Here is a 7,975-nt window from a genome sequence, read left to right as displayed (position 1 = left end):
TTGGAGGGTTAATCTCCCTGAGAAAAACAAGTGATTTTCCAGTAAACAACTGCAATAGCAAACAATGGGGGTGAAAAATAGCGATCATAAAAAAGTCGGTTTGGAGGAAGAGGCGACCCAGTAAGAGAGGTGTCCTTTGGCTGGGGGAAAAACACGGCAGCAGTTTGATGAAGATTCAGCAGCAGCAGCAGCAGCCGCCACAGCAAAATAAACCCCACAAGTTGCCACTGGATCTACTTGTGTTTGTGCCTTTTGATCTTTTAATTGCTTCTTAGTTATCCTTCAGTGCAAATAAATAGTGCATTGTGTCAAGAAAGAGGAGGGGGGCGGGGAAGGGAAGAAAGAGACACAAAAGAAAGAGCTGTCTCCCAGAAGAGAAAAGGAACAGGTTCTTTCCCCCCACCTTTAAAGGAGTGAATATATCTGTATTGGGGGGGGGGGGGGGGGGGGGGGAGAGGAAGGGGATAGGATTAGAAATCAAAGAGAAATTGGAGAGAAGCACATTAAGCCTCAGGCATCCTTACAGTAGGAAGGAAAGAGTGAGGTGGTAAAACCCTCGGGGAGTTTATTCGGTGAGTTATGAGAGGATCCACGAGTGTAATATTGTTAAAGGTCAGCCGAAACCTAATTTAAACTAGGGATGTGTGACCTCCGCCCTTCATTTAATACAGTCATAAGGAACATTACACTGCAGATAGCTGGAACAATAGATGCCTCCACCCCAAACTCCAGCCCTTGGCATTGCCTGCGAGGAGGGCCGGCAATGGGGAGCAGGAGAAGGACCAATAAAGCCAAGGACGCAGCAAACCTGAAGGCAGGGAGGCAGAAAGAGAGGGATAGAAAGGCCTCTAGAGCACAGCACTGACCACCAAAGGTCTTGCAAAATCCCAGGAAGCATTTCGGTTTGAAAATGGATGGGGCTGCAGCAAAGCATCCCCTGAACACATTGAAAATACAGTAAAAATAAACCACTGCCTCTTGCATTTGTCTGACCTCTGGTCATCAGTGCAGCTCAGGAGAGAAATTACAGTTGTGGGTTCCCATTAAATTTTCAAGGAGCGAGGACAATGTTCACAAAGCAAAGTCAACCAAAGTAAGCTGAAACGAAGTGAAGCTAAAGACAGAGCTGAAATAAAAGCAATATCTGAAAGGTGTCCTGGAACGACATGGGGATGTCAGGGACTCAGAGGGGAAGCCTCTGCTGCAGCAGCAGCTCGGCAGCGCTGGGGCAGACTGCAAAGCCTCCTGGCGGCACTGCCCATCTGAGCTGATCAAAGCGTCTCGTGGGTGGCCACCAACACGTGGCGTTGGGCCGGAAAGCTTCCAGGGAAAGGGGGAAAAACCGGAAAGCTTGGGCCGGCCTGGACCTCGCAGACAGGGATGCGTGCTTCAGCAAAGGCAGAGGAATGTAAATAACTGCAGAAATGCAGTGGTCCAGGGCCAGGATGGATGTTAGAGGTGCTGCTAGGGAGGTGAGCCAAGCAGATACCTTCGGGGAAGGGAGCATTTACATGACTTTTCCCTTCCTCTCCCACACAGAATCCAAAGAGAGAAGAGGTCACCTAATCCCAGCCCAACCAAGACACCCTGCGACGCTGGTTTGGTTTATTTCACAATTACAGCCCAAATGACCAGGTGGGCAGAGCGGGGGTTTGCAGTACGTGGTTCAGGTGCTGTGCAGTGCCTGCAGCACTACAGAGGTACCCCTGTTTGTGTTCTCACATGTCCCCCTAAATCCTCCTGTGTCAAGAGTGAGGACAGCCAGGAGAAACCAGACTGCTTTACTGACATGCCCCACAGGTCTGGGTTGAGATGTCCAAGATGAGCCAAAAGGAAGGTGAGGGTGGGCTGTGGGTCACTGAGGACTAGAAGCCGTCATCCATAGTGAGAGTGGAGGGGGATTAGCCAGAGTCCTACATGCAGCTGTTTAATGGCTGAGGAGTAACCGTGCTTGGCCCAGGGCATCTTTCAGTGGCTTTAAGAAAGTGATACCTTTTGCTTTGTACAACCCAGAAACCTGACAATAACACCGTGTCCTTGCATGCTGAGATATATTGATCCTGGGCCACACTAAACTGTTGGAAAGGGAAAGATTCACTGGCAAAGGGGGATGTGATATATGGAAGGTCCCTGCAGAAAAACTGAAGTCAAAGAACTGAGTGAGAGAAGTAATTCACCTGGGGCCTCTGGTCAACGAGGAACAAACAAAAGCAGAAGCTGGGCAGGTCTGTTTTAAGACTCCTGGCACCCCTGGGTAGTAAGAACATTTTGAGGCCATGCTCCCAGCCCGGAGGGTTTCTGCTGCAGGATTGTTTTATGGGCAGTAAAAAAGCCACTTGCCCTAAGGCATCAGCAGGGCATCTTTTTTGGCATGTTCAGAGAGAAAGAGGGACTCTTATATCAACTCCTGTCCAGATCTACCGATGCCTTGGAGCACTTACTGGACTAAGGTGTTCAGGAGAGGTGTTGACATTTGCTTCCTGAGGACCTGGAGGTTGCTGAGCAAAGCAAAAATGAAGTTATTCCACCATAAGTTATTGCGCCGTGCCAGAGGAATTTGTGACAGTGGTAAAAGGCACTGTCAGTGAAAACAGGGTAGTGTTTTCACCCCTGTTTATATGGAGGACAAACTATGCATTTTTTTATGGGCTGGACAGACTTGATATTCCTGTAATGTCTTTTAAAATTCAATGTCCCCAGTGACTAGAGAAAAGCTCCAGTGTGAGCAGCCTCACATGGCTCAAGAGGCTGTGGGAAGGATCATGTGGGGTAGAGAGGTGTCCCTGTGGCCAAGTGTGAGGGAGGAATTGAAAAAGCACCAAGGATGTTCAGTGAGTGGAGCTCAGTAGGTCTGTTTGTTGGGATGCTGTCTGCAGCCTGGCCCAGAAGGAGGAGGACAAGGGGTGCTGGGGTCAGATGATCCCAGAAAGGGAGAAAAGTGTCTCCCTTCGCCCCATCATCTGTGGAACAGCAAACATCTCTTGGTTATCCTTGGTTGCCAAAGAGGACTCCAGCTCAGCTTAACAGCTTCACAAAAGGAATTTCCAAGAAGGGTAGAATAGGGTCAAAAAGGAGAAATGCCTGCCCTCACCCCAGCTTCTTTTATTGCAGAGAGAACCCAGAAGGCTCAAAGTTTTGTCTGATTATTTATGTCAAAAATGTGCAACAAACAGAGTAGCAGAGAAATAAGATGTGTCTGTGCCTATATTAACAGCTAAGCACATCACCATTTCCTGTTTTCCTTTTTTTTTTAAGCATTGCCATCAAAATACCCATTGGAATGTCATGGGGAAGAAGTGGTCCAAGATTGTTTAATGACCAATAAAAGCTCCGGCAGGTACAATTAGTTCTTCCAAGCACCAGGGGATGAAGCTGGCTCTTTACAGCATTGTACAAATATGGGTCTGTCCACAGAGCAAGCTCAGAGTCAAAACATCCTGCAAGTGAAACATGTTACAGGAGACAGCAGGAAACCCTTTGGACCAGGAGTTCTTTGGGGTGATGACAGTGACCCATCACTGTGTCCCTGCGAGGATGGCCCGATGAGAATGTTCTGGGAAGGCAGCTCTGCTGGGAGGCATCCCTGTGACTCCCAGGGAGGAGCTGAGCAGTGAGAAGGTGGTGTGCAGGGATGCCACCTGCCTCTGAGCAGGAGTACACCATGTCCTCTCAGGGTGTCTGTGTCTCATCTTCCAGCAAGGCACCCTCATACACTTTGCTCTGTTTGCACTTGGAAAACTCAGGGATCACCCTTAAAAATGTTTTATCCTGCTCACAGGAGTATCAGTATGAACTGGTCAGTCTGGCTGCATATTGCTGGATCCATGAGAGAAAACAAGTGAGCTTTTAGTAAGGTCTTTCCCAAAAAATGAGACACAGCAGCTGTTTCTGAGATCCTCTCCAGCAGCTCCAGCAGAACAGCCATCACTGGATGGCTGATAGCAACCCAGTAATGGGCCATGCCAGAGGTGATTGCAGTCCTTATGTGCACCAGTATTGCCTTGGTGCAGCTTCTTGAAGAGCTTCCCCCTGGCCTTGTTGTCCTGAGGGTTGTAAATCCCACCCTGATCACCTGGCAACCAGCTCAGAAAAGCTGCCCAGGTGATCAGGGTGGGATTTACAACCCTCAGCCCCAATGCAGCTCATGCACCTCAGATGCACCCTTGAGAGGTGCATGGTTTGAGCACCCTTTCAATACTCCCCAGAAAATCAGACACAAGAGCCAGCTGCAAACCCCACCATGGAATGGGTTATTTTTCCAAGTGCCCAAGGGAGCTGGTGGCATGGAGCACGGAGGGTGATGCATTTTAGACAATATATGTGGGGCCCTTATTTGCCACAGAGAGGTGGAGTGGTGCAGATATGTCTCTGTTGTGTAATTAATGGCTTTAAAAAAAAAAAAACCTGAGCCTGTTGGCTAAGCCCAAATACCTCTGAGGGGTTCTGGAATCCCAGCTATGTATCTTTCAGGCGTTTCTTCTTTTTTTTTTTTTTCTTTTTTCCCCTTTCTTTTTGGATTGCTGCTGTGCTTCAGTGCTGGTCTTTGTTTGCAGCTCTCATTGTCTTCATTATTGTGGCAGCATCTCCTCCAGGCCAGGGCTTCACACCTTATCAGGGATCACTTCTTCAGGCCAGGGCTTTTTGGGCAGGATAAATGTGCTGCCAGGCCTAGCAACTGATGCCTTCATATCTGAGCTGAGCAGTGAAGACCCCAAAGTAAGATGTGGGGCTGGGGTCCCATGGGCAGGTGGCTGTGGGCATGGGGACAAGGGGCAGAATGGGGCTCATAGAGAGCCTTCCTCTGCCACTGCATCCACACATCACCCTGGGCATGCCACTTAATTTCCCTCCGGTTTTCATCCCCATGCACCAGTTCATGGCAGGGATGAGTCTGTTGTTGTTGTTTGTCGCTGCCTTTGAGGCTGGGATTTCCAGCACCCACAGCTGGCAGGGGCTGTAGGGGAGTTTGCAATAACTGACAGCCTCACCTCATTCCCATTCCCGATCCAGGCGGCACAGGAACACCCTGTGCCCACCCATGCTGCCAGTGTCCCCTCCAGAGCGCACTGCCCTTGCCCAGGGTGATGGATGCCCACTGGGGAGGGAGGAGGTGTGAACAATTTGTTTTCTTACTTAAACAGAACTCTCTCTCATAATCATAGTGAAGAAGAGGAGGCAACAGCTCTTGGCAAAGCAACTCACACTAAGTGCACTTCACTAGAAATGTTTATATTCTGCTGCTGAAAAATTCACTGAGCATGGCAATAGTGTGGCGTGGTGCTGGCAGAGCCAAGCTGGCTATTGTGCCCTGAGCCAGGTCCCAGCCAGGGTGGGCCTGGGGGTGCCACCAGCTCACAGCTATTTCGCCTTCAAGGACAGGTGTATAGCTGGGGTTGGCATCTCTCATTAGTGTCACAAAGCAAGTAGGTATAACACAGTCCTGTGTGATGGAGAGGAGGGCTTTTTATGGTGCCAGCTGTGTTTCAGAAAGGCTCTGGTGAGAGAGGCAAGGATTTTCCCGAGATCCCAGCACTTCTGGAGCAGGAGACCTCACACAGGGTAGGACCCTTGAGACTGCTAAGCTAATTACTCATTGCTTGGAAGGTAACCTCCCCAAAAACCTCATGCATGTAAGCTTTTCAAAACAGCAGGTGGTATGCTTGCGTAGCACGTGCAGGCGTGTGTGTGTGAGTGTGTGAGTGTGTGTGTGAGTGTGCGAGTGTGTGTGTGTGAGTATGTCTGTCCAAATGTATTTTTGGGCTGAGGGGGAAGCGACTGCTTGTCTGAGTAGGTAGAGCCAAATGGCAGGTGATTCAGATGCTACCCCCTGTTTCCGGCACCACTCCGGTGCTGTCACTTGAGTCCCCGTCTCTTCATCAGCCAGAGATAACAGGCTCCAGAGAGGCCTTCTGTGAAGCCAGCATGCAAAGGGTTAACTGAATTCCCAAGGCAGGTGGGAGCTCAAGTCAGACTGGGTGATATCGCAGACATGTTATTTGAAAAGCTAAGAAATTGTGGAATTCCTCACCTAATCCAACTTCCCCACAGTTTAAAGAAAACTGCAGTGAAAGATATCACCACAGCCAAGGGAGACCCCCCACGAACGAACGTTTCCCTGCATAATCCGTGTGTGATACAGGCTCCTTTTCCCTGCATAATCCATGTGTGATACAGGCTCCTTTTCCCTGCATAATCCATGTGTGATACAGGCTCTGTCAGCCACCTCCCGTGGCGCTGGGATCCTAACCTCTGCTGTGTTCCCTGCCGAGCTCATGGGATGCACACCCTCGGGGCCTGACCTGTATGAGCTGGAGGTGACTCCCTGCCTGCCTGTGGCACTGCTGGTGTGCAAGGCCCTCCCTAGGCCTGTGACAGCCCTTCTGCCTTTATCTGAGCCCGTTGCAAAGGCGTGCTGATGAGGCAGTGAGAGCAGAGAGTAATTGAAACACCTGCATCAGCAAATGTTCAATGAGACAACACAAAACTTACTGGAAATAATGCTTTTGACTTCAGCTGGTCCCAGTTTAGGGCATCCCTAATTATGAGAGGTGGCTGTAGTGAGCCCTTGTTGCTATGCAAATACCTGGACATATCTAATGATCAGCAAGTGTAATGGCAATAATGGAAATCGTGTCCCTATTCCAAATCTGCCACCTTGCCGCCCTTCATTTCTCCAGGTGGGTCTCTTGCTGAGCCATCTCAGTCCACCAGGTAGATCTTCATGCCAAAGAAATTTTTGTTTCACCCGAAAGTATGTTGCAGAGATTTTTGTTTAGTTTTTTTTTTTTTTTGCATTAAAGGCAACCATTTCAAATATGTAGAGATCACACGGGTGTTTTTTAGTCAAAACAAGCACAGTAACCACAAGAGGTGCCAGACTGGAACAATCTCTTCTCCATGAACCTAATCCAAAGCAGAAAAAAAATAAAAATATGTTTTCCAGAGATAGAATGAATTCCTTTGTCTCTACACGTGATAGAAGGAGAGAGAAAAGTCCTGCAATGGGTAGCAGGCATCCCCTTTCCTTTTAGAGGAAATTTGCTCTCCCTCCAAGAAATCCCAGTGACCAAGGTGGGGAATTATTTCTGGCCAGACCTGCTGGGTCCCCCTCGGGGCTCCTGTCATTGGAGATGATGAGTGCCTGCATCTGCTGATTCCTATGAGCTGCTTTGGGATCCCTTTCTGGGGGAACCTCACTGTTTCCAGTGAGTCAGCCCAGGGGCTTTGGGCTCATTTGGGCAGGCTGAGTACTACCCTCACTCACTAATTAATGAGCATCATTTGTCTGAGTCACTGGGGTGTTTCAACAGCTCCCATGCCAATCCACTGAGACCCCACTCACGTAGGTCCTACCTGCTCTGAGCCAGAGCTGTCTTGGGGAGGCTGATATCTCTGGGGATGCCTCACTGATCCCCCCACATGCAGCAGTGCAGTTGGGGTGCAAACCCACTCTGGGCTGATGCTTCGTGGCCGCTTTCTGCCACCCACGGCCGCCCTCGCGTTCCCAGAGACCCACATGAGAGCAGTAATAGCACTGCCGGGGCACACGGAGTAAAGGATGACTCACTGCTAAGCCTTTGCTCCCACCTTCGGGAGGCAACCAGATAGGGAGTAATCTCCTGGGGAAGGGGGGTGGAATTTAAGTCAGACTGGTTTTTTTTCCTGAAAACCTTTCATTTAGTCTAAACAACCAGCTTGGGATGTTGGCACTTGGCTTTTAAATTAGGCATGCTTTTCTGGGCATGATTCTGCCAGGATGGCCATGGCTGAAGCCAGGTTCTGGTCATCAGAGTGGAAACAGCCCCAGATCCCTGCAATAAAATGGAAAACAGCCCTTGAGCTTCAGTAACTGCTTTGAAGGTTTGCCCTGGCTGATGGGTAACCCATGGGGGTGAGATCCAGGGAAGGGTGATAGTTTGCAAGTGGGCTACGTGACCTGCACAAGGCCACCGAGAAAGCTGGGGCTGAGGAAGGC

Source organism: Haemorhous mexicanus, chromosome 6 (genome assembly GCF_027477595.1).
Source record: "Haemorhous mexicanus isolate bHaeMex1 chromosome 6, bHaeMex1.pri, whole genome shotgun sequence".
In the NCBI taxonomy this organism is placed as follows: Eukaryota; Metazoa; Chordata; class Aves; order Passeriformes; family Fringillidae; genus Haemorhous; species Haemorhous mexicanus.
The sequence above is the reverse complement of the archived record's forward strand: the minus strand, read 5'-3'. Positions refer to the sequence as shown.